The sequence below is a fragment of the Mustela nivalis genome (assembly GCF_964662115.1).
Source record: "Mustela nivalis genome assembly, chromosome: 15".
Lineage (NCBI taxonomy): Eukaryota > Metazoa > Chordata > Mammalia > Carnivora > Mustelidae > Mustela > Mustela nivalis.
This window is the reverse complement of record NC_139034.1, coordinates 51,252,626-51,277,967: the sequence shown is the minus strand read 5'-3', so window position 1 is coordinate 51,277,967 and position 25,342 is coordinate 51,252,626.

The following is a 25,342-nucleotide window of genomic DNA, read 5'->3' as shown; positions in this document are numbered from 1 at the left end:
AACCCATTATTGGATATGTCATTATGTATTTTGGATACTAACCCATTATTGGATGTGATATGTCAACTATCTTTTCCCATTAAGGAGGTTATCTGTTTTGTTGTTTCCTTTGCTGTGCAGAAGTGTTTTATTTTGAAATACTCCAAATAGCTTACTTTTGCTTTTGTTTCCCTTGCCTCAGGAGACATATCTAGAAAAATGCTGCTATAACTGCTGTTACAAAAATAACTCCTTGTCCTCCCTTCTGGGATTTTTATGGTTTCACATTTATGGATTTAAATTCAAAATGGATTAAGTATATGGATTTGTGTATGGTTTAAGAAAGTGGCCCATTTTCATTTTTAGATGGAGTTGTCCAGTTTTCCCAATAATATTTGTTGAAGAGACTTTTTCCCATTGCATATTTTTCCTCCTCTATTATAGATTGATCATATATCATGGGTTTATTTCCGGTGTGTCGATTTTGTTCCATTGATCTATGTGTATATATTTATGCCAGTATAATACTGTTTTGATTACTAAGCTTTGTAGTATATCTTGAAATCTCGGACTGTGATACCTCCATTTTGTTCTTTTTCAAGATCAGTTTGTTATTCAGGTTCTTTTTTTGTTCCACACAAATTTTCAGATTATTTGTTCTACTTCTGTGAAAAACGCTGCTGGTATTTTGATAGAGATTGCATTAAATCTGTAGATTGCTTTGGGTACTATATGGAAATTTTAAAAGTATTTGTTCTTCCAATGCATGAGTATGGGCTATCTTTCCATTTGGTTGTGTCATCTTCAATTTCTTTCATCAGTGTTTTATAGTTTTCAGAGTATACGTCTTTCACATCCTTGGATAACATTATTCGTAGGTGTTTTTCCTTTTGGTGCAATTGTAAATGGAACTGTTTTCTTAATTTCTCTTTCTGCTGCTTCATTATTAGTGTATAAGAATGCAATAGACAGGGTGCCTGGGTGGCTCAGTCAGTTAAGTGTCTGTCTGCCTTCGGCTCAGGTGGTGATATGGGTTCCTGGGATTGAGACCTGCATTAGGCTCCCTGCTCAGTAGGGAGTCTACTTCCCCCCCCCTCCTCTCTCTGTCCTTCCCCCTCCCCCCAGTGTGCTAATAAAATCTTTGAAAAAAATTAAAAAGGCAACAGACTTGTGGTGACTTCTGAATAAATTGGTTTTATATCCTATGACATTACTGAATTCATTTACCAGTTCTAGTTTTTTGGTAGCATCTTTAGAGTTTTCTGTGTAGACATCATGTCTTTGGCAGATAGTGAAAATTTTACTTCTTCTGTACCAATTTGAATGCCTCTTGTTTCTTTCTCTTGTCTGATTGCTGTGGCTAAGAATTCCAGTATCACACTTTTAAAAAATGGTTAGAGAGGACATCCCTATCTTGCTTCTGACTTTAGGGAAAAAGTTTTCAGTTTTTCATTGAGTACAATTTTACACATGGAATTTTTCATATATGGCCTTTATTATGTTGAGGCACGTTCACTCTAAACCTACTTTTGTTCAGGGTTTTTACAGTGAATGGATTTTGTACTTTGTTACATGCTTTTTCTGCATCTTTTTAAATGATCACATGGTTTTTTTCCCTTTTTAAATGATGTGATGTGTCACGTTGATTAATTTGTGAGTATTAAACTACCCTTGGGTCTATGCATAAATCCTACTTGATTGTGGTTAAAATTTTTTTAATGTATTGTTGGATTCTATTTGCTAATTTTTTTTTTTTTTTTGCTAATATTTTTTAAGTAAATTTGAATCTATGTTCATCAGAGATACTGGCCTATAGTCTCTTTTTTGTTATTGTTATCTTTATCTGATTTAGGTATCAAGGTAATGCTGGCCTCCTAGAATAAAACTTAAAATCTTTCTTTCCTCTTTTATTTTTTAGAATAGTTTGAGGAGGACAGGTAGTCAATGTCTGGTAAATTCAAATGTCTGGTAAAATTCACCTGTGAAGCTGTCTGGTCCTGGACTTTTGTTTTTTGGGAATTTTTTGATTAATACAACTTCATTACTGGTAATTGGTTTGTTCAAATTTTCTATTTCTTCCTTATTTAGATTTGGGAAGTGATATGTTTCTCAGAATGCATCCCATTTCTTCTAAGTTGTACAATTTCTTGGTATACAATTTTTCAAAATATTCTCATAAACCTTTGTATTTCTGAGGTGTCCATTGTTATTTCTCCTCTTTCATTTCTGACTTTGTTTATTTGAATCCTTTCTCTTTCTCTATTTTTTTTATGAGTTTGGCTAAAGGTTTATCAATTTTGTTAATCTTTTAAAAAAAAATAGCTCCTTGTTTCTTTGATCTCTTCTATTGCAGTTTTTTGTCCTGTTTTGATTTTAGTTTCTCTTTCATTTATTTCTCCTTTAATCTCTATTACTTCTGGGATGCCTGGGTGGCTCAGTGGGTTAAAGCCTGTGCCTTCAGCTCAGGTCATGATCCCAGGGTCCTGGGATTGAGCCCCGTGTCAGGCTCTCTGCTCAGCAGGGAGCCTGCTTCCTCCTCTCTGTCTGCCTCTCTGCCTACTTGTGATCTGTGTCTGTCAAATAAATAAATAAAATATTTTTTTAAAAATCCCTATTACTTCCTTCCTTCTACACTTTTTGGTTTGTGTTTATTCTTTTCCTAGCTACTTTAAGTGTAAGATTAGATTGTTTATTTGGGATTTTTCTTTCTTCTTGATGTAGGCCTGTATTACTATAAAATTCCCTCCTACAACAGCTTTTGGTGTATTCCAAAGGTTTGGAGCCATTATTTTTTCTTTTCATTTGTCTCCATGTATTTTTTTTTTTTTAATTTCCTCTTTGAGTTCTTTGGTAGACCCATTCATTGGTTAGCAGCATGTTTTTAATCTCCACTTATTTGAGCTCTTTCCAGATGTTATCTTGTGGTTGATGTCTAATTTCATAGCATTGCAGTCAGAAAAGATATGTGGTTCAATTTAAGTCTTTTAAATTTTGCTAAGGCCTGATCTGTGACCTAATAATATGTGATCTATTCTGGAAAATGTCCATGTGCAATTGAAAGAATGTGTATTCTCCTGTTTTAAGTGGAATGTGCTGAATATATCTGTTAGATTCATTTGGTCCAATACGACACTCAAAGATACTGTTTTCTTATTGATTTTCAGTTTGGATGATTCAGCCATTAATGGAAATGGGATGTAAAAGTCCCCTACTTTTATTGTGTTCCTATTAATTATTTTATTTTTAGCTGGTTTTGCATTTGGGTGTTGCCATGTTGGGTGCATAAATATTTACAACTGTTATACCTTCTTGTTGGGTTATTCTTGTTATGATTACTATGTAGTGTCCTGTTTTGTGTCTTGTTATAGTCTTTGTTTTAAAATCTATTCTGTTCCATAAATGTATTGCTATCCCAGTTTACTTTTCACTTTCTTGCATAATAAATGCTTCCATCCCTTCACTTTCAACCTGCATGGGTCTTTAGGTTCAAAATGAGTGTCGTGTATTAGCATATAGCTAGGTCTCACTTTCTGTAACCATTTAGTCACCCTATGCCTTTTGATTGGAATGCTTAGTCCATTTACATTCAAAGTAATGTAATTATTCATAGGTATGTCCCTATGGACTTTTTTTTTTTTAATGTGTCACACATTACACCCTTTATTTTGTGAATCCTTTGAATGATTATTATGGATAAACTTATTTTTACTCCTTTTGTGCTTTCTATTTCCTCACTCCTGGTTATCACCTTTCCATTCCACTCAACAAATCCCCTTTAAGATTTCCTGAGGACTGGATTAGTGGTCATGAATTCCTTTAACTTGTTTCTCTGGGAAACTCTTTATCTCTCCTTCTATTCTGAACAGTAGCCTTGCTGAGTAGATTATTCTTGGTTGCAGGTTATACTCCCTGCCCTCTGCCACAGCATTTTGAATATATCATACCACTCCCTGAAAATTCTCCATTGAAAAATCAGCTGATACCTTCCTAGGGTTTTCCCTTGTATGAAACTGTTTTCTTTTCTCTTGTTGCTTTTAAAATTCTCTCTTTATCAGTACTTTTTGCCATTTTAATTACCATCTCTCTTGGTATGGCCCTCTGGGTTGGTTTTTTTGGGGACTCTATGTGCCTCCTGGATTTGGATCTGTTTAAACCTCTCCAGATTTGGGAAGTTACTAATGGCTGTTATTTCTTCAAATATATTTTATGCCCCCTTTTCTCTTTCTCTTCTTTCTGGGATGCCCATAATGTGAATGTTGCTATGGTTGGTGGTGTCACTGAGTTCCCTTAATCTATTCTTGTTCTTTATTAATCTTTTTTCTTTCTCCTGTTCAGATTGATTGTTTTCCATTACTCTGTCCTCCAGGATGCTGATCCATTCTTCTGTTTCTCTAGTCTACTATTTATTCCGTCTACTGTATTTTTAAAATTTCAGTTATTGAATTCTTAATCTGTGATCAGTTCTTTCTTATGTTTTCTCTTTATTAAGGGTAACACAGATCTTCCACTCTTTTCCCAAAGACAATAGCTTTATGACCATTACTTTAAATCCTCTATCAGACATACTGCTTATCTCCATTGTTTAGCTCTCCTGCTGTGATTTTTGTCTATTCTTTCATTTGGGACATATTCCTCTGTCTCATTTTGTCTAATTCTCTGCCTCTGTTTCTTGTTAGAAAAGTCAATATATTCTGCTCTCTTAAGTAGTGGCTTTATGAGAAGGTCCTACGGTGGGCTTTTGTTCAATATCTCCTGTTCACCACAACCTGGTACTTCAGGGGTGTCCCCTATATGTACTGCAAGCACCCCACTATGGTGGCTGATCTGTGTTTGCCTTTAATCCAGTTGTCTGTAATGGCTCTGTTTGCCTATTGTGGACATGGTTTGGTCCCTGTGTTGTTAATGGGCTAGCATGGGGCCACCTTGGGATTTAGGTTGATCAGACCAAGCATTTGCCACAGCTCAAGAACTGCTCAGTTCTCCAAGAACTGAGCACAGTCCCCCTGTTTTGTCCTCTGGGAGGCTTTTATTGGTAGACAAGGACTGTAGTCAGATTAGACGTCTGCCCCAGCCTACTACGGGGCTCCAGTCTATCTGGTGTGCATACTTATCTTCCCCCTACTTGGGGCAGGCATGATTTGTCAGCTCTTGTCAGGGCTGCTACCACAAAGCCATGCTTGTGGTGCTGCTCTGGATATAGTCCTGCAGAGGCTGGGTAGGAGTGAGTGAATCCACAGAAAATTATGGGTGGGGCATGTGATGTTAGCAAGGTTAGCACATGTCAGCTGTGGGAGGAGACCATGCACTGATTTGGATAGCTATTGAGGCTGGGATGGAGGGGGCTACCCTATAGAAGAGCATGGAAGCAGCATTCACTGTTCCCAAGCTCGGTGGAGAATGTATACACTGGGCTTGTTCCCACCGGTGTCTGTGATTCCAGGCTGGGGAATGGGGAGGGAAACAGCACCTGCCAGTTTTTTCGTTCTTGGAAAAGTCTTCCAAAGATCTCTGTCCCTCCAGCACAGGCTTTGAATTAGTAAACAAATCTCCCTTCCATATATCCCAGACATTTTTCTTTTATTTTTTTATTTTTTTTTCTTTCCAGGCATTTTTCAAACTGCTCTTCTAGACTGTGTCTCTTTGGGCTTTTTCTTGTGCTGTCTCTTTAAGGGCAGAGACTTAGTTTCTCCTTTGCCCTTAGGCTCTCCTAGAGCTGAGCCACTGATTTTTATAGTTTTCTGTGTTAAGGTCTACTGATTGTAAGAACTCAAGAAATTAAGCCCCTCTGATTTTCAAAGCCAAATATTATAGGGACTCATCTCAGTGTGGGTCCCCCATGCCTGGGTGCCTGGTGGCATCTGTTCCTGTCTGTTCTCCATGCTTGCAGTGGCTCTCACTCCCCAGTCACATGAGTCAGCTTGGTTCCTGACCTTGTGACTGCACTTCCTACCATTTTTGATGTGACCTCTTTTCTACATTTAGCTGTGGAGAGCCTGTTCTGCCTGTCTTCAGGTTCCTTTTGGATTACACTGGGTTTATAGTGATGTGAATGTTATCTAGTTGTATCCTTGGGATGAGGTGAGATCAGGATAATTATTGACTTGATAGAGGTGTTAGCTAATTTAACCGTTAAGTGTTAATTATATTACAATATATGAATGTATCAAATTAACACACTATACACCCTAAACTTACTGTTATATGTTAATTATATCTCATTATGAAGAAGGAAAGAAGGGAGGAAGGAAGTAAGGAAAGAAAGAAAGGGAGAAAAGAAAAAAGAAGAGAAGAGAAGAAAAGGAGGGTGGGGGGTGGGGGGGAGGCAAGGAAAGAAGGAGGAAGGAAGGGTGATCATAAAGAGAAGAAATTATCATTATGTGCTCTTAAAACAATAATGACATTAAATTTAAAAAATGAAACATAAAACTACGAACCCATAAAAGGCAAATGACAACAAATTATTATCCATTATTGTCTATAATACTGACAGAATCCCTTAACTAAAATAAAGGATAAAAAAAAGAACTTTTTAGCAAAATGCCTAATAATCAAATTCCCCCCCCCAAAAAAAAATAGATGGCCAATATATAGTGAATAAAAACTAAAAATATACAAAGGAAAACAAACTGAGTTATAGGTTGCCTATCACATTAACAATATTTTATAGGACAACGTTTTATATGTCATGTTGTGACAGAATTTCTGGGAAACAGGTCTTCTCAGACATCTATTGCTGAGTTGAAAATAATGAAGCATGTTCAAAACCTTTAGGTAAATAATCATTCTTGTAGGAATCTAGCAAAAATAAACAAATACAACAACAACAACAATATATGTTTGTGCCTAAAATCATAATAACGATCCAAAGAGCATTTTTTTTTTCATAATAGGAAAAAAAAAAAAAGGCAGGACACACAACAACACAATGTCAGATTAATGGCAGCCTTTAAAATACGAATTAAAACATGGACTTCTGCTTAGTCATTAATAAAATAAAAGGTAGATACCTGCATATTGTCTATGTTACTATTTATAATGTATTTATAATGCTTTAAATTACACACACACATAGATTTTCTTACAAAGCTTTTTCTTTTTTTGCCAGTACAATTTAAATAGAAAAAAAGGTGAAATGTCCTCCCTCCTTACTTTACCTATCTCCTTATTACTAAACGGCTCTCTTTGATCGACCATTTTTCTGCCTGGAATCCTTTCATACTTCTCTAGCTTATACAACCCAGTTCTCTATTTCATTTCTTTCAGGTAGTTATCATTTGCCTTTTTCTCCTTTCTCTCTCTCTCTCTTTTTCTTTTCTTTTTTTTTTTTTTTTAATTATCCTTGGTTATCCTTTTTTATCTTTAAGAGCAGCCTCCTATGTGTTTTTCTCCATTTTACTTTTCTAACATGGAGGCTTCTTCAGCTTGAAAACGACCTCATGTTTACTTATTTTGTTTTCATTTTAACTTTGTGTTTTTCAAATTCTCAAATTTTTCTTCATTTTAATTGTTTTGAAAACATATTCTTTAATAGCAGAGATTTGAAGTAGAGAGAATAATAATAGCAGACATCCTACAGCATTTTCTATGTGCCAGGCACTGCAAGGTATTTCATATACCATTTTAACTGAACAGGAATATGAGGTAATTTCTATTATTAGATCCATTTCAAGGAGGTGAAAATTCCAGCACAGAAATGTTACACTGTTTCCCTAATGTCACAATGGTAGGAACTGATTCAGTTAGATTCAAATTATATAATTTAACTCCACAGTTTGTGCCCTAATCATTCTGTTATACTGCTTTTTTACAAAAACCTAAACCAGGAAAGGAATATTCATTTTTCCTATTTCTCAGTACTAATTGAAACTAAATGAAATAACTACACCCCGTAACATTTCACTGAAAAAAAACTGAATGTTTAGTCTCCTACAATAAGGATCCCATTATTTGTCATACATAATAAAGATTTTATGCTTTATTTATAGGATACATTGTTTTTTGAAAGTTTTAGTAAGAATATATAACACTGCAGTTTAACAAAGAATGACTTATTTTTTCCTAATTGAACTCAATTATCTATCTAAAAACAATTTTTAAGTTTTTAAAAAAGTCATATTTAAAAATACTTATTAAACCAGATAGATATTCTATAATAAGTGAAGGAAAAAGATATTAAAAAAAAAAAAACTGAACTGACCAATCAAGTAGGCAAGATTCAAGGGCAAAGTTAATGAAAACTATCTATCAAGATGGATAGACAAAAATATAAAATAAAGTACTTGTTAATTTGTTGGAAGAAAATTATTCAATGTTATAATCAAATGTAAGTAATAAATTATTGTGCTGATGACTACAAAAATAAAAAGACAGACTACCAGTTATAGAGCTATAAACATGATATATCTCACTGGAGAAACTGATTCTCCTTTATGAGCATGTTTCCTTCCATGTGGATTTATGCATTTTGTTAGCCTCTTAAATTAGTGGATGATGCACAGTCTTAGATATCACCATTTGAGGTGCTCTTAGATGGTCACCTATATATATATCTCTATTTCAGTCAATTCCTTTGGCTTCTCAGTTCTACCCATGGCAAATATTCACTTGGTTACCTCCATTCTGTGCAATGTTAAATACTAAGGTAGTATGTATTTTATGTTAGACCTGATGACAGGTCATAGATATTAGAGATTAATCAGGTGTGAGACATGAAACAGAATCCTCAAAGGTCCTTATTTATGGCTTTCCAAGATGCCAAAAGAATACTGAATTTAAAATAAATAAAAGCCACTCCTATTATCTGTGTTTCTAAAATCCATACATATATGGGAAAGAATGGTAAAAGCCTAGATAGTTATTAGGAAGATAATTATTTTGAATTATTAGGAATTATGATCCAAGGCCAATTATTAGGAAGAAACATGAGTGAGATTTAAATTAGTGAAAGTATTGGTTTTTTTGGGTTTTTGCTTTGTTTTGTTTTTAAAGGTTTTATTTATTTATTTGACATACAGAGAGAGAAATCACAAGTAGTTAGAGAGGCAGGCAGAGAGAGAGGGGGAAGCAGGTGGAGAGGTGTTGGCATGCTGGAGTGTGTCTGGGGAGCAGCTCCTCACTTCCACGGCTGTGCCATCAGGGGCAGGTGTCACTGCCCCATGTAGCAGGTGTACGAGAACAGGCTCAGGTATGCACATCAGGCTGCCCTTGGGTTCAGCTCCTCTCTTGGCTGCCTTCCAGCTGGGCGGTCTGAGGGGCATTTCAGACTTGCCAGAGCTCAGCTTCACTGACTATTAAAGGGGTAACAGCACACTGCCACCCCTCCTCCGGCTCCCACCGCCCCCATCAGAAGCCAATGGGTGAACATGAACTTGCAAGCGGCAAAGCACAACAGGGTGACCCACGGTCCCGGTTTGTCTGGTGCGGGACTCGATCCAAGGACCCTGAGATCATGACCTGAGCTGAAGGAGAGGCTTAACCCACTGAGCCACCCAGAAGCCCTGAAAGTATTGTTTAAGTTCAACACTAGACAGAAAAATAGACTCACTAAATCTACATGAGAGTGAACATGAGGAATATTTTTGAAGAGAATTTAAAATGAAGAAAATATTGGGCAAGTGGTACTTAAAAGTAAGGGGTATTAAGAAAGATTAAGACCATATTCTTAGTAGCACATCTTTTAAATGTCTTTTTACATAATTGCCTTTTCGTGTCTCAGTAAGTACAAGAGCAGTACTTTATTATTTTTACCTGACTTAATCACTGGGTTTTCAGAAGCTTTCTCCTAGTAATCCAATTGTCTCCTCATTAGATTTACTTCATTTGTGTTTCAGTGTTTGGAACACAGTAAAGGTAGTTGTGGCCTCAATAGCTTCTGCCCACATTTGTAACCTGTTAGTAATTCCCCTTGTTTCACTGGCAATTGGTGAACATATTTCTTTAGACCTGCTTGGAAAAGAGTTTGTGTATTTTCAAAAATTTGAAACTTGAACTTATGCAGGTGATATCAATCTGAAAGTATATTATTTTTTACTGTTCATGGAAAGTGTTAATATTTTTAAAAAGAGCTAAGCTACTGACATTACTGGACATGAATTTTCGTTCAGGAAAATAGTTGGTTTATCTTGCTTTCAAAATCTCATCCCCTGACTAAAACTATTATGAATCATGTCACAAAATGTCCTTGTCTCTTAATATCTTTAATAAATTTTAATTCATATAATAAATTTAATATAAATAACAATTCATTCTATTTAAGCTATGTATTTGTCAGTGTCACTTCAGTTATCTATTTGAAAATATTGAATGATTTAATTAATCAACTAATTAATTAAATGTCCAATCTTGCTGCACAACGTATTTGAAGTTGCATATAGCTTATATTATGGTCATAAAATTCCATTATTGAGAAAGGCTTATAGATCATCTTGCTTCATGTCTCATTTATAAAAATAAGAAAGCATGGGCCTGGAGATATTAAACTATTTTTTTTCAGGCTTAATTAATAACAGAATGTGAACTGGAACCTGGTTTAACTTAAACTTTGGTGTCCTTTCAAAATCCTGAATATAAAAAAAATTAATTTTACATATTTGATACTTCATACATTTTTGTGAAAAGAAAGACTTTAATAAGTATTTCCTTATAAATACTTATAAATACTTTAATAAGTATTTCCTTTTTTTCCTTTGAAAAATAAGTAATTTTTTTTATATAATCTGAGGTGACAGAGTCATAAAAATATTTTAAACTCATTGTCTGGTCTTTCTATACTTGTGTTCTTCAAGGGCGTCCTATGTTTATTTTTATATATAGAAGGTATGGATCTCTGGCCTTAAAATTAGGTGTGTAAAATATTTTTTATTTTCATATTTCTGAACTTATTTTTCACCTCAGTGTTTATTTCAATTATTGTAGGATGTTAACATTATTCAATTTAGAGTAAGTGTCCACCAATTAACTTAATTCAAGGTTTCCCCTAGGTTTTTCAGGTTGTTATCTGAGGAGGATTACATATAGGCAGGGCGCTGGAGAGAAAACCCAGAGTTCTTTATTATCCACTGTTCATGATGGCATATTTGATAGCATTCACTGTTACAATTCGTTTCTGCTGATTTCTTTTGTGGCATCTAGCCATCTTGGCAACCATGGCCTTATTGGCAATTGCTAGCGTGGAGCACATGTAGTCTTAAAGTCTTTGAAGACTTCCAAAATCTATTTCATGCCTCTCTTATAAATGATACTGCACATCCATTTTCATATGACTGTTTTATCACTAGGTTGTTCCAGGGAAACACAGGGAATTTACTTGTTTGCTTTATTGAGTCACTTTTTTTTAAAGATTTTATATATTTGAGAAAGAAAGCATGCGTGATAGAGTACAAGCTGGGGGAGCAGCAGAGACAGAGGGAGAAGCAGGCTCCCCTCTGAGCAGGGAGCCCAACCATGACCGAAGCCAAAGGCAGACGCTTAATCTACTGAGCCACCTAGGCAGCCCTGCTTTGAGTCTTATGAGCCACAAAATAAATGAATTCTTTAAGATACTTTTCTTCCCATTCCTTTCATTATACCACCTATCCACAATCTACCAGTTATCCTGAAAATTACTAGAATAAAGAGCCTAGTCTCAAGGATTTCCACTAAGTAAGTTTAGCTCATTTAGCATCTCTGGCTTTCCTTCTCTGTCCTGGCCTATGGATACCTCAAACCTCAAAAGGTGAATCTATGATGCCCAACATACTTTTATGCTCTATTATTGTCCCTGAAAATTAACTGCAAAAACAAAATGTTTTGAGTATCCTTCCCCACATTTTACATACCATAAAATCACCCATTTTAAGTATGCAATTCAATAACATTTAGTAAATTTTTGGATTTGAACAATAAATACCACATCCCAAATTAGAACATTTCTGTCACTCCAGAGAATCTGGGTATGGGTTTTGGTGCACAGTTAAAGTTCAGGCAAGTCTCTCCTAGTTTTTAATTTCTGCATGGTTCTCTTATATCTCTACCACATGTTTATTCACCTTCTCAGAAAGCCAGGAATGTATGAAGAGTGCATCACATATACATCATAGTGGTGTATGGATTTTTCATTTCTGAGACCTCACTGTTAAATTTCCCTATCAGAATTATAACCTACAGCTAGCTGAGTAACTTATCATCCATATTCATCAGCTACTGAGATTGCGATTTTACTAATAAGGCTGGTATTTTCTCATCTCTAATCCAAATCAAGCAAACTCTATCCAGCAGCAAGGCTGATGATTCTTCTAGCTTATCCCATTAAATTCTTGGAGTAAGGGTGAATTTAGGCAAGAATGCCTGCCACAGACTCTCACTGTTCCACTAGTTTGGTAGATTTTCAAGAATAATGTGTCTCAATTCCTATAATTTTTTTTTTTTATCAATTTCCAGGGCCCTGGTATTGTTGTAAATGACTATTTTCTCCAATTTTAGATTGATTTTCGGGGAGAGGTTTTGTTGAGCTCCTCACTTTGCCAGACTGGAAGTCCCAACAATGAAAATCTCTTCAAAATCTGAACTCTAAAGGCAGACCCTTTTTTCTAATTATTACCTTAACCATAGTCTAGGATATCCTAAGTATTGACTAGATCAGGCAGAAACACTGAGGCTGGGGACAGAATTCTACAATTTAAAGAAGTAGAGTTTTTTTTTGTTGTTGTTGTTTTTGTTTTTTTTTTTGTTTGTTTTTTGTTTTGTTTTGTTTTGTTTTAATCCGAACTATCTGATGCTTGCTCTCATGCTATAGAGATCCTTTTTCCTTGGAATCTATTCTATAAGAAATTTTACATTCAGCACCAGTGCATCTTGGTAGACAGGTCCTGACCTGAAATGGCTGCCTTTCTCACTATACAATAATTTGGACCTTTCCATAAAACACCACCACATACTTGCTCCTGTCAGTGCACCCAAGACACAGAAACTCTCAGTAAACAGAAATAAGAAAAAAAAGTTATTTTGATTTGGTAGAATATATTAGATGGGGAAGACAGAGGCAAAGGTAACTGATTTAAGTGAGAACTGGTTAAAAATCTTTAAAAAATAATTGGCCTTACTGTGTCATTTCTGTATTTAATCCTTTTATAAAATATACCTGAAAAGTATAAAAATACATTTTAACAAAAATGAAAATTAAAGGAAATGCAGTAATACATTTAATACAAGTGAACTCATGAATTAAACATCATTCAAATTTATTCTTCAGTTTCATAGTTCAATGAATCTGAACTTTCAGAAAGAATTTCAGAGAAATATTTTTGATGGAAATATTCATAATAAAATGAGCTTTTCTTAATGGTCCATCAGGATATAAATGAGAATGGTGACAGTTTTGTAGCTTTGTTTCATAAAGGCATTTAATTTTTATATTGTTACTAAATATTTTAAGAACAGGTGATTTATTGTCCTATTTTAGACTCTAAGCTATCTAATCTCCTAAAATTGTCTGATCCCACAGTACACTGAAACAATATCTTTCAAAGTCTAAATAGGAAATGATGCAGGTTTAGAAAATCCTGCTGCTAGGCAAGAAAGCTGTAGTTCTTTACAAAATCTCTCAAGACTACTGGGGCAAAGTCACACTGCATCAGTGGGTTGACAGAAATCTTTATCTCATTCTTTTTGGGTAGTTTTAGATTAAGAAGTTCTATCAAAAGGCCCATGCTGTTTTAAATTATAGCTCATAGCAAGAAAAAAAATACTACATACCTTGATTTCTCTTTTGGTTTACCATTTATAGAAGAAAATTCAATCATCTCTTATACACTTAGTTGCAGAGAACACAGTAAATTTCTGAATATTCTGCTAGCCTGTTTCATTAAGTTGTTTTCCTCACATTTTGATTTTTTAAATATTTAAGTAGATAGCACTGCATATGAGGAATAAAGGAAATTTCTCCTTAGATTTTATATATTAGAAAAACTGTTTCATGCACATATTTAATTTAAAGAACAATTTTGGTCCACTCAAAACCATTAGATGTTTTACTCTGGTATTTAGTTAAATACAATAAATGAATCTCTTTCCAAGTGAAAAGTATCTTTCTTTGCCTTTAAAAAGTATCTAAACAAAATTTGCAAAAACTGTATTTTCTAAAATATACAGAAATGGCTTGTTTTGACTAATAAGTATCAGAAGTACCTTGACATTTGTGTTACAACACTAATAACCTTTAAAGTATCAATGTCCTTTGGTCTTAAAAGGCCATATGTTTTTTTTTTTAATTTTTTATTTAAAAAAAAAAAAGTAAGAACAAATACAGGAGAGGGAAAAATTAAAAATGTCTGAAATGCCAAAAAAAAAAAAAAAAGCCATATGTTTATCGGCGACTGTACAGATTGTTTTATATATATATCACACACACACAGTCCAAAGTAAATGGTCCATTAATTTTGCATAGTTTCCACTAGTAGTAAAGTTGCATATGCACAGGATTATTAGGCTTTATTTCTATTAGATGGGAGAGTATTTAAATCTTGATAGGTATTATGAAGTACAGCAGTTTCAGTCATGGAGAAACATCTAAAAACCAGAGAAAAAGAGGAAACTGGTTTCAACTTGCTTATGGTGGGTCTCAAATATTAATATTTTTAAATAATGTCTCTCAGTAATTTTAATGTGGAGCCAAGTTAGAAACCACTGGTCTTGATTTTAGGATTGTTAGAACACAATCCTAATACCATAAATACTCAATATAGGATGCTATTTAGGGGGAAATTAGCCCTTTTCTTCCTATCAAGTACAAACTTTTCATCCTACACCTTGCTTTTGTATAATGCATGGCTCTTTTTTTTTTTTTTTTTTAAAGATTTTATTTCTTTATCTGACAGAAAGAGACACAGTGAGACAGGGAACGCAAGCAGGGGGAGTGGGAGAGGGAGAAGCAGACTTCCCTCTGAGCAGGGGGCCCAATGCAGGGCTCGAGTCCAGGACCCTGGGATCATGACCTGAGCCAAAGGCAGTCGCATAATGACTGAGCCATCCAGGCACTCCTAATGCATGGATCTTAAAGGTATCAAAAAATTATAACCTTTTTTCATCACTTAAATTTTACTTGAAGACCAGAACAGTCCTAACGAGGCCAGTCTTTCTCTTTCCCTTTCTTACATTTAACCCTGCTACCATGTGCTCCTCTTGAATTGAGGATTTCCCAAGCAAAAAAGTACCCCAAATCATTCCAAAGGAAGGAATACTAGTAAAAAGAAAATTCCACTCATCTCATTACAAGATACAGATTTTAGCCGAAAGAAATGTATAGGCCCACGGAGACAATGATTATATTTTATTTTATATATCCTATACCAAGGGAAAAAAATGCATGAGTAATTCATTAATATCCCTGCAGGGGCACCTGGATGGCTCTGTCCTAACGCATCTGCCTAAGGCTCAGGTCCTGATCCCAAGGTTCTGGGATTGAGTCCACATCAAGCCCCACGGTGAGCCCCGCATCAGGCTCCTGCTCAGCAGGAGACCTGCTTCTCCCTCTCCCACTCCCCCTGCTTGTGTTCCCTCTCTCCATGCACTTCAATCTGTCAAATAAATAAACAAAATCTTTTTAAAAAATCATTCTTGCAGTGAAAATGGGTTAGCAACATCCAGTGGGTTTGGGTTAAAACTAGTATGTGAAAACGTAACAATGATGGGAGTTGGTAAAATTGAAATAATTGCCAGTTATTAAAATGCAAATAAGCTAAGTTTTCATGAAATTATGTACTATAAATAATGATCAGTAACTAATACCTAAAATTTGTTTATGCATATAGTAGACATTTAATAAATATTCATGAAATGAATGAATATGAACTTAAATGTCAGTCAGTCAACAGACTATCAGTTCAGCAGTCAAAAGAAATAGCAAACTGAAGAATACATTTATTTGGAATACAGGAGCTACATTCTTACTCTAACACCCTTTAGTGGGGAAAATACAAGAAAATACTACAATCTCCAGCTCCTCCAAACTAGCTCAGCCAGATTCTGAGGAGTATTGTGAGGCTTAAGCAAAATCCAGCAATAAGAATGAAAGCATTTTTGTAAATTGAAAAGTACTATGCAACTTTAAGTTATTATTAACCTGTAAAAATATTAGTGCCCTGTTAACAGTGAATTTCAGAGATATTTATACTATCCTACACTATCAACAGAAGCTCCACCAATGAGGTAAGTTTACTCTTCATATTTTTAAAATTTATTTTCATTTATTTTAATTTAAATTCAATTAGCCAACATATCGTACATCATTAGTTTTAGCTGTAGTGTTCAGTGGTTCATCAGTTGCGTATAACATCCAGTGCTCATCACATCATGTGCCTCCTTAATGCCCATTACCCAATTACTCCATCCCCCCATGCACCTCCCCTTCAGCAATCCTCAGTTTGTTTCCCAGAGTTAAGAGTCTCTCATGGTTTGTCTCCTTCTCTGATTTCTTCCCACTCAGTTTTCTCTCCCTTCCCTTATGGTCCCCTATGCTATTTCTTATATTCCACGTATGAGTAAAACCATATGATAGTTGTTCTTCTCTGATTGACTTATTTCACTTAGCCTAATACCCTCCAGTTCCATCCCTGTCGATGTAAATGCTAGGTATTCATCCTTCCTTATGGCTGAGTAGTATTCCATTGTATATATAAACCACAGCTTCTTTATCCATTCTTCTGTCGAAGGACATCTTGTCTCCTTCCACAATTTGGCTACTATGGACATTGCTGCTATGAACATTGGGGTGCAGGTGCCCCTTTGATCACTACATTTATATCTTTGGGGTAAATACCCAGTACTGCAATTGCTGGGTTGTAGGATAGCTCTATCATTAACTTCTTGAGGAGCCTCATACTGTTTTCCAGAGTGGCTATACCATCTTGCATTCCCAACAACAGTGTAAGAGGGTCCCCTTTCTCTGCATCCTCACAAGATTTGTTTCCTGTCTTGTTTTTTAGCCATTCTAACAGGTGTGACAAATAGTCAACAGACACATGAAAAAACTGCAATGAGATACCACCTTATACCAGTTAGAAAGGCTAATGTTCATTTTTCTTATACGTAATTCACCTATTGCATTACTTTTTAACTTTAAAATGTATTTTTAAATTGTGAGACAAAGTGTTATATTGAATTGATCCTATTATACAAATAATCACATTTAAATAATGAATGGAATTCCAAGATTTGAGAGAAACAACTAGTAACAACTGAGCACATAATGTGCCATGCTCATCAAATTTATGATAATGATAATCTAAAACCTACTAAATGATAAACATTATTATTATGTTTATGATGCTTAGTCATTTTTTATAAATGACTGCTTTGGTATTATTTTAAATAGTGATACTTTTCTAAATTTTTCTTGTTGTTTTCAGTTCTTTTTTTTTTAATTTTTTTATATCTGTAACAGTCAGAAAGGCTATTGGTATTTCCTGCCAATATCTTCTGATAACAAATCATCATCACTTATTCTCCATGAATAAATATAATAAAGCAAAAACAAACACATACATACTTTAGATAAAACTGTGGCCTGTTTGCTGATACATGAACATATAAATAATAAATGATGATCTAAAGCATCAAGAAAGTATATAAGGCTTTATTTCTTACATATAGTATAATTAAACTCATAAAAATGACAAAAACAACAGTAAAAATTTTTCAACCACTGCAGAATTAACCCACAGTTAAAAACAATGAGAAAATATTTTCAACACTAATAAAATCACAGAATATCAAAACTTGGACAAATGCAGCTAAATCTCAGGGAAATGTCTTAAACATACATATTGGGGTGGGGGTGAGTTGAAAAGTAGCGATTTAATTCGTATTTCAAGAAGCTAGCAACAGAGGACAGCTTTAAACTCAGAAAAATAAGGGACACCTGAGGACTCAGTCTGTTAAGCCTCTGCCTTTAGCTCGGGTCACATAATCCCCGGGTCCTAGAATCGAGCCCCACTTTAGGCTTCCTACTCGGTGGAGAGCCTGCTTCTCCCTCTCCTTCTGCTCCTTTCCCTTGCTCTTGTATTCAGTCTCTATCTCAAATAAATAAAATCTTAAAAAATAGACGCAGAAAAACAAAGAAGAAAATCATCAAAATAAGAGGAGAAACCACCCCACATCTACATGGCTTAACTGGTAAAATCTTCTGAGTATCTAAGAAAGAATAACATCAATCTTACACAAAGTTATCCAGAAACTACAAGAGAAGAAACACTCTACAAATACTTTTCTGAGTCCATCATAGGCTTGATAAAAATTGACAAGAATGTCATAGGAAAAGAAAATTATAGATTCTTTGAACAATTACATATAAATATCCTAAACAACATATAAGCTCATTAATTCTGGCGATATATAAAATAATGAAATGCCTTCATCAAGAAGGATTTGTTACAGAAATGCAAGAAGAGGAGAAGTTTAATATTCTAATGTTAATAAACAATATGGATCATCATATTTATAGGAAAAAAACATGATGAGTTTAAATAGATGGAAAAAAACTAACAAAATTTAACACCTATTTGTGATACATGGCAAATCCTTAACAAATGAGAAACAGAAGATAATTCACAAAACTGTATGAAAAATAACTACAGAAACCTCATAACAAACATCATACTTAATGTTGAAATACTGAACACTTTTCCTTAAGATGATAAATGAGAAAAGGATGCCCCTTCTATTAAACACATACTAGCGGTCCAACACAATATAATAAGAGAAGAATATTCTTTTAAAATCACAGAATTGCAAAAAAAAATAAAATAAAATCACAAAATTGAAATAAAAGGAATAAAACAGTGCATACAAAGAATATCCAAAAGCAAATCTATAAATACCCCTGTTGGGATATTACAATGTGAATATGTTCAATTCTTTGAATGGTCAGAGCTTTCAGAGCAAAAATCACTGGCTTTAAAGGAAGACTGAATGGCAAATAAGCCTTGGAAATTAGAAATACTGAATGAACCCAGAGGGATTTGCAGGTTTATCTCCCTGGAGACATTTATTTACTTTCAAACTGTGATTGTATAAAGGACATCTGCCTCCTTGGGGTGCCTGGGTGGCTCAGTGGGTTAAAACTTCTGCCTTTGGCTTAGGTCATGATCCCAGGGTCCTGGGATAGAGCCCCGCATTGGGCTCTCTGCTCAGTGGGGAGCCTGCTTCCTCCTCTCTCTCTCTGCCTGCTTCTCTATTTGTGCTCTCCATCTGTCAAATAAATAAATAAAATCTTAAAAAAAAAAAAAAAAGGACATCTCCCTCCTCATCCTGGAGAGATTCCATAAACTCTATATACTTTCTATAGAGATCCTGTAAATTCTATGAAGATAAATGCCCATGTTCCCTTGAAGGCTCAGTCTCTCCCAATCTCTGTCTCCCTCTCCTTCTTTGTTCCTTCTCCCATGTCCCCCTTTCCTTTTCTCTTGAGGAAAGGAGGTATAGCTATACAAACTGCCTTATATAAGCTCCAATATTCAAAATTCTGGAGTTTCTCTCCCATATAGCAGACCCACACCCATACATGCAGAGTCTATTCAATGCTTGCCGGGTTACCTTTGGGGGGAAATGTGGTATAAAAAATTGTCACTAAAATATTCTGCAAGTAAATAATTACTTACTTCTGATCGAGAAACCTCATATTTACTGCCAGGAATAATAAAAAAAAAAAAAAAGAAGAAGGAAGGAAAGAAAGGAGGGAGGGAGGGAAAGAAAGAGGAGAGGGGAGGGAAGGAGAGGGGAGGAGAGAGGAGAGGAGAGAAGAGGAAAGGAGAAGAGAGAAGAGAGGAGGAAAGGAAAAGAAGAAGGAAGGGAGAGAGAGAGGGAAAGAAAGAAAGGGGGAAGGGAGGGAGAAAGGAAGGAATTATCTGAATAAGTGAATTTAACAAGATTGTTGAATATATCATCAATATCCAAAAAACAATTGGCATTTCTACATAATAATAGTAATGTGATATACGGCAAAGTGATATACAGTAAAGTGAAAGTTAAGAAAATATAGCATTAAAATTATTGAAAACAAAATATATGCAAGATATCTATACTTATATACAGATACAACAAAAGATATGCAAGAATTCTATATTGAAGACAATAAAACAATTTTAAGAGAAATATTGTAAGATCCAAATGAATGAAACAGGAATAGAGCATGCTCATGTTCTAAAAGATTCAATATAGTAGTTATCTAAACTCTTTTCAAATTAATGTATGGATTCATTGCAATCCTAGCCAAAATTCAAGTTCTGGCCAAATCTGATAAATGGATTCTTAAATTTACATGGAAATTCAGAGGGCCAAATAGTCTAGGTAACCCTGAAGAGCTAGAACAAAACTAGAGTAACTTTACTACAATGTATGCTAATATATTGTAGTAAATATAAATAATAGATACAATATACTAAACACATAAAATATATTAAATATATGTGCTATATTAAATATATACACTGTATTAAATATATATATGTTAAAAATAAAAATTGCAAGAATGCAATGTAGAACTGCAAGGATCTGAAAAATAAATATAAAATAGAATATAGTATAGAGTACAAGTGAAGAATGCAGGCTTTGGGACACAATGCCCAGCCTTTGAATTTAGATTCTATCATTTACTAATTTTGTGACACCAGACAAATTATTAACCCCTCCAGGACTTAAATTCATTTCACATAAAGTGATGCTAAAAATAGTAGCTCTTTCTTAGGATGGATTACATAAATTCAATCATGTAGAGTGTTTTGAGCAGTGTTTGTAACATATTTAGCACCCAATAAACATTAGATATCAATACTCTAGAGGAAATAAGATACACGGGAAATAAAGGGAGTGGAGGAGGCTAATGTAATTGGAAGACTGATCACAGGAGAGAGTGCTACAAAATAATGCAGTGGAGGAGGCAGACAAATGATAATGACTGGTCCTGCTAACCATGATGAATATTTAGGAATTCAATATAATTGTAATTGGAAACAGAAACAATGGTATGCATATGTTCTCTGGGGGCACCTGGTTGGCTCAGTTGGTTAAGTGCCCCACCCTTCATTTCAGCTCAGGTCATGATCTGAGGGTCGTGAGATGGAACCCCATTTAGGGCTCCGTACTTAGCATGGAGTCTGCTTAGGATTCTCTCTTTCCTTTGCCCTCTGCCCATCCCCACTGGCACTCCTGTACAGACTCTCTCTATAAAAATGAATAAGCAAATAAAAAAAAAAAATCTCTGGCTTCTGTGTGGAAACAAAATGTGGTTGTGAATCAGAGAGAAGAGCATCAATTATGGAATTGTTTAGGTTGATACAAAAGAGACTGGATTAGTGTTTTTCAATTGAAATGGTGAGAACTAGATTGATACAAGTTATAGTTTGGAAACAGAGCTAATAGGATTTGCTAACAGACTGCATCTGCATGATGAAAAGAAGAAAAAGATCAAGGACAGATCTGAAGTTTTTGGACTCAGCAACATGTGGAATGGTGGTACTGTTCAGCAAAATGGGAAGAAGGATCTCCTCCTCAGCAGATTAGGCAGAAGTGGTAATTTAACGCTTTAGATATACTTAATATGAATTGTATATTTTGTATACAAGTGGGCATTTTGAAAAGATAGCTGGACACTGAAGTCTATATATAGCTCAAGGAAAAGATTAGGTATAAAGATTTGTGTGTGCAATGAATAGTATTTAAAATAATGGGGTGCCTGGAGGGCTCAGCCAGTTAAGTGTCTGATCCCCCCCTGGGATCAGGCCTCATGTCAGGCTCCCTGCTCAGCAGAGAGCCTGGATCTCCCTCTCCCTCTGCCTGCTGCTCCCCCTGCTTGTGCTCTCTCTCTCTCCCTCTGTCAAATAAATAAAATCTTTAAAAATGATAATAACATAATGACAATAATTATTATAAATGTTTAGCTATTTATATCTTCTTGCCAGATTCTGTGCCAGAAGCATTTTATGTATTATCTCATTTATCTCCCAGAAATGACGCAAAGGGAATGTATCCTCTTTAAATAAGAAAATTAAACCTAGAGCTAGAGTAATTTGCACATGATCACGAATAGGAAGTAATAGAGCTATGATCTGAACAAATGACAGTCTGACTAAAAGCTTTCTTTTCCAATTATGTTACATTTTTTTAAAATCAAGTTACTTCCTTAAGTTAGAGAACAAAAATGTGGCTAAAAGCATATAATTGTTTGTCACTATGTTGTCTCTCATACATTTATGCTTCATCTTACAGAAATTGTAAATCTTTATCTGAATTATTTTGTATTAAGAGAGCAATAGTTCCTTCTCATATGTATTTATATTTTAATTTTAAACTGGTATTTTATAGCCTTGTAATGCAGTAACCATGATCTGTACTTAAAGAAGAAATGTGAAATGGAACTACGTCTTTTATTAAAGAGTCTAAAATAAGGAGGCAAAGTACCATCACTGGGGAAAAACAAAAATCATATTACACTTACTAGAAGTTTTTTTTTTTCTTTTTCCTTTTTTTTTTTTTTTTTTTACATTATAAAATACTTAAGATTTGAGCCAATTGTATACTGAATATAAATTACTTCCTGTGAATCCATCAGCTTCCCATTTCAAACAATCTTCCATATATTCCCTTAGCAGATTCTCTTTTGTGGTCTCTTTGATACACAAGTTTCTTTCTTTCTTTTTCTTTTCTTTTCTTTTTTTTTTTTTTTTTTTTGAAGTTTTTATTTTAGAGAGAGAGGGAGAGAGAACATGCACAAGAGGAGGAGAGGCAGAGAGAGAGAGAAAGAGAATCTTCAAGCAGACTCCTGGCTGAGTGTGGAGCCTGATGCAGGGCTTAATCCCAGAAGAACCCCAAGATCATGACCTGATGCAAAATCATGAGACACTCAACTGACTGAGACACCCAGGTGCCCCAACACACATACTTACTATAGCTTAATCTCCCCTAAATCTGATTTTTTTCCCTCTGCATAACCAAACTTCTCAACTGTACCTAATTAAATAGCTGAATTTATATGTTCCACCAAAAATACTGACCAACCCTTACAAGCTGCTAAGTGTTTGAGGAGAAATAAACTTCACACAACACAGCTAAAAGATAAAGACATTTTTCTCTATCTTGCTCCTTTACCCCCGTCCTCTTTCCTCTGATTTTTGTTTATTTTTTCCCTTTCCTTAATTGTTCAGTAAAAAAGAATTTATCTATGTCTTGGAGGTAATAGCATGTAGCCAGGGCAAGTTATGGTGAATAATTAGCATCTGGGCAGAGTTTCCTTTTACTGAAAGATCCCACTGGGAGCAGTGGGATATAAGCCGACATGGTTCTGCTAACCTGGAGGAATGATTGCAACCTGGCTACAAGGCTGCAGTTCTAGATCTTAAATCCTTTAGATAAACGCTGCTGTAAGGAGAAGTAGCCAGGATACAGAGCCTTGTAAACATGATGCTTTTCTTTTGAAACCTGAAGGACCCCTGAGTCTTTCAGATTTGGAAGCTCTTATCTAAGTGGGAGTATTGCTTTTTTTTAGGATATTTTCTTGTATATTTTGATGGGTCTAATGTAGCCATTTCTTGGCAGTTCTTATACATACTAAGCTGAATAAATGAAACATCTCCTAAAGTACAAAGTGCTTAAATACAAAATATTGTGCAATTAATTATCTTTCCATTCTGAGATTTTTTTTTATTAATGAAAGATTTCATGGAATGAGTGAATATTTCTTTTGAGAATAAGGTACACACTTTCAAACAGCAAGATAAACAATATGATGTCAAAAATGGTTTCCATTTATCATATTGCAAAGAAATTACCTTTATTTCAGTTTATTTAGGAAAAAGTATTTCAGCTCTAGCTTTAGAATTTCATCATGCAATTCACTTGTATAAGACTTTTATAAGCAATGCATAGGTCATTAAGTTATTTTTCAGAAAGATATTGTCATACAGTTTGTTAAATGTAGAAAAAGAAAATTTAAAAATCACCACCCATTTGGAGTATGAAAAACCAGCACAGTATTAGGAAAATATTGTAGGCTTATAGCTAGACTTACCTGAGTTGAAATTTTATCTCTATCATTTATAACTAGTTCTAGGTGAATCCCTTAACACCTCAGTTTCCTTAATTCTAAATTATAGAACACATATATCTAAACATCAGGAGATAATAATGGTAAATGTTATAGATTGAATGCTTGTTTCCACCTCAAAATTCGTGTGTTGAAATCTTCCCTACTGTGTTGGTATTTGAAGATAAGGCCTTTGGAAAAGAGGGCAAAGTCCTCAGGAAAAAGATTATAGAGTTCTTACACTCAGGCTCCAAGGAGCTCACTTGTCCCTTACACTATGTGAAGAACCAGAAAAAACCTTTCATCTGCTGGTGTCCTGGTCTTAAACTCCCCAGCCTCCAGAACTATGAAACATGAATGTTTGTTTTTTTTATAAGCCACCCAGTCTACGGTGGTTTGTTATAACAACCTAAGTAGACTAAGGCAGAAATTGGTACCAGAAGAGAGGTGCTACTCAGACAAATACCTAGAAATGTGGAAGAAGCTTTGGAACTGGGTAACAGGTAAAGCCTGGAAGAATCTGGAGGTACATGCTAGTAAAACCCTACTTTGTCAAGAATACCATTAAGGAGTGATTCTGCTAAGGGGCACCTGGCTGACTCAGTTGGTTGGACGTACAACTCTTGATTTCGAGGTTGTGGGTTCAAGCTCCACCATAGGTGTAGAAATTATTTAAAAATAAAATCTTAACAAGAGAAAAGATTACAAGAGTGATTCTGGTGACAGCTTAGAAAAAAAAAGAAAGAAAGAAAGAAAGAGATACAGAGAAAGTTTCAATTGTTTCAGAGAATACCTAAGTAGTCCTGAACATAATATTGGTAGGAGTATGGATGGTAAAGGCTATTCTGATTAAGTCAAAGGTGCATTTGAGGAATATGTTTTTGCACAATGGAGGAAAGGTCATCCTTGTTATAAAGTAACAAAGAACTTGGATGAATTCTCATGTTCTAGTGTTTTATAGAAGGCAGAATTTGAGATCAATGAACCTGGATATTTAGGATATTTAGCTGAAGCAATTTCTAAGCAAAGATGTGAAAGCAAAGCCTGTTTCTTCCTTATGGCTTACAGTAAATTTTGAGAAAAGAAATGACTTAAGGTAGTACTGTTAACCAAAAAGGAAGCAGAATGTGCAGATTTTAGAAATTCTTAGCCTATGCACATTATAAAATACAAGGATGTGAGCAAACATCCATTTGATAAGATTAGTCAACCACCTCCATTAAAGCCATCAGAATTGTTCAAGTCATTTTTTTTTGTAATTTAATACTAATTTATTAACATGATCTTTATTTTTTTAACATTTCAAGTTTTTGT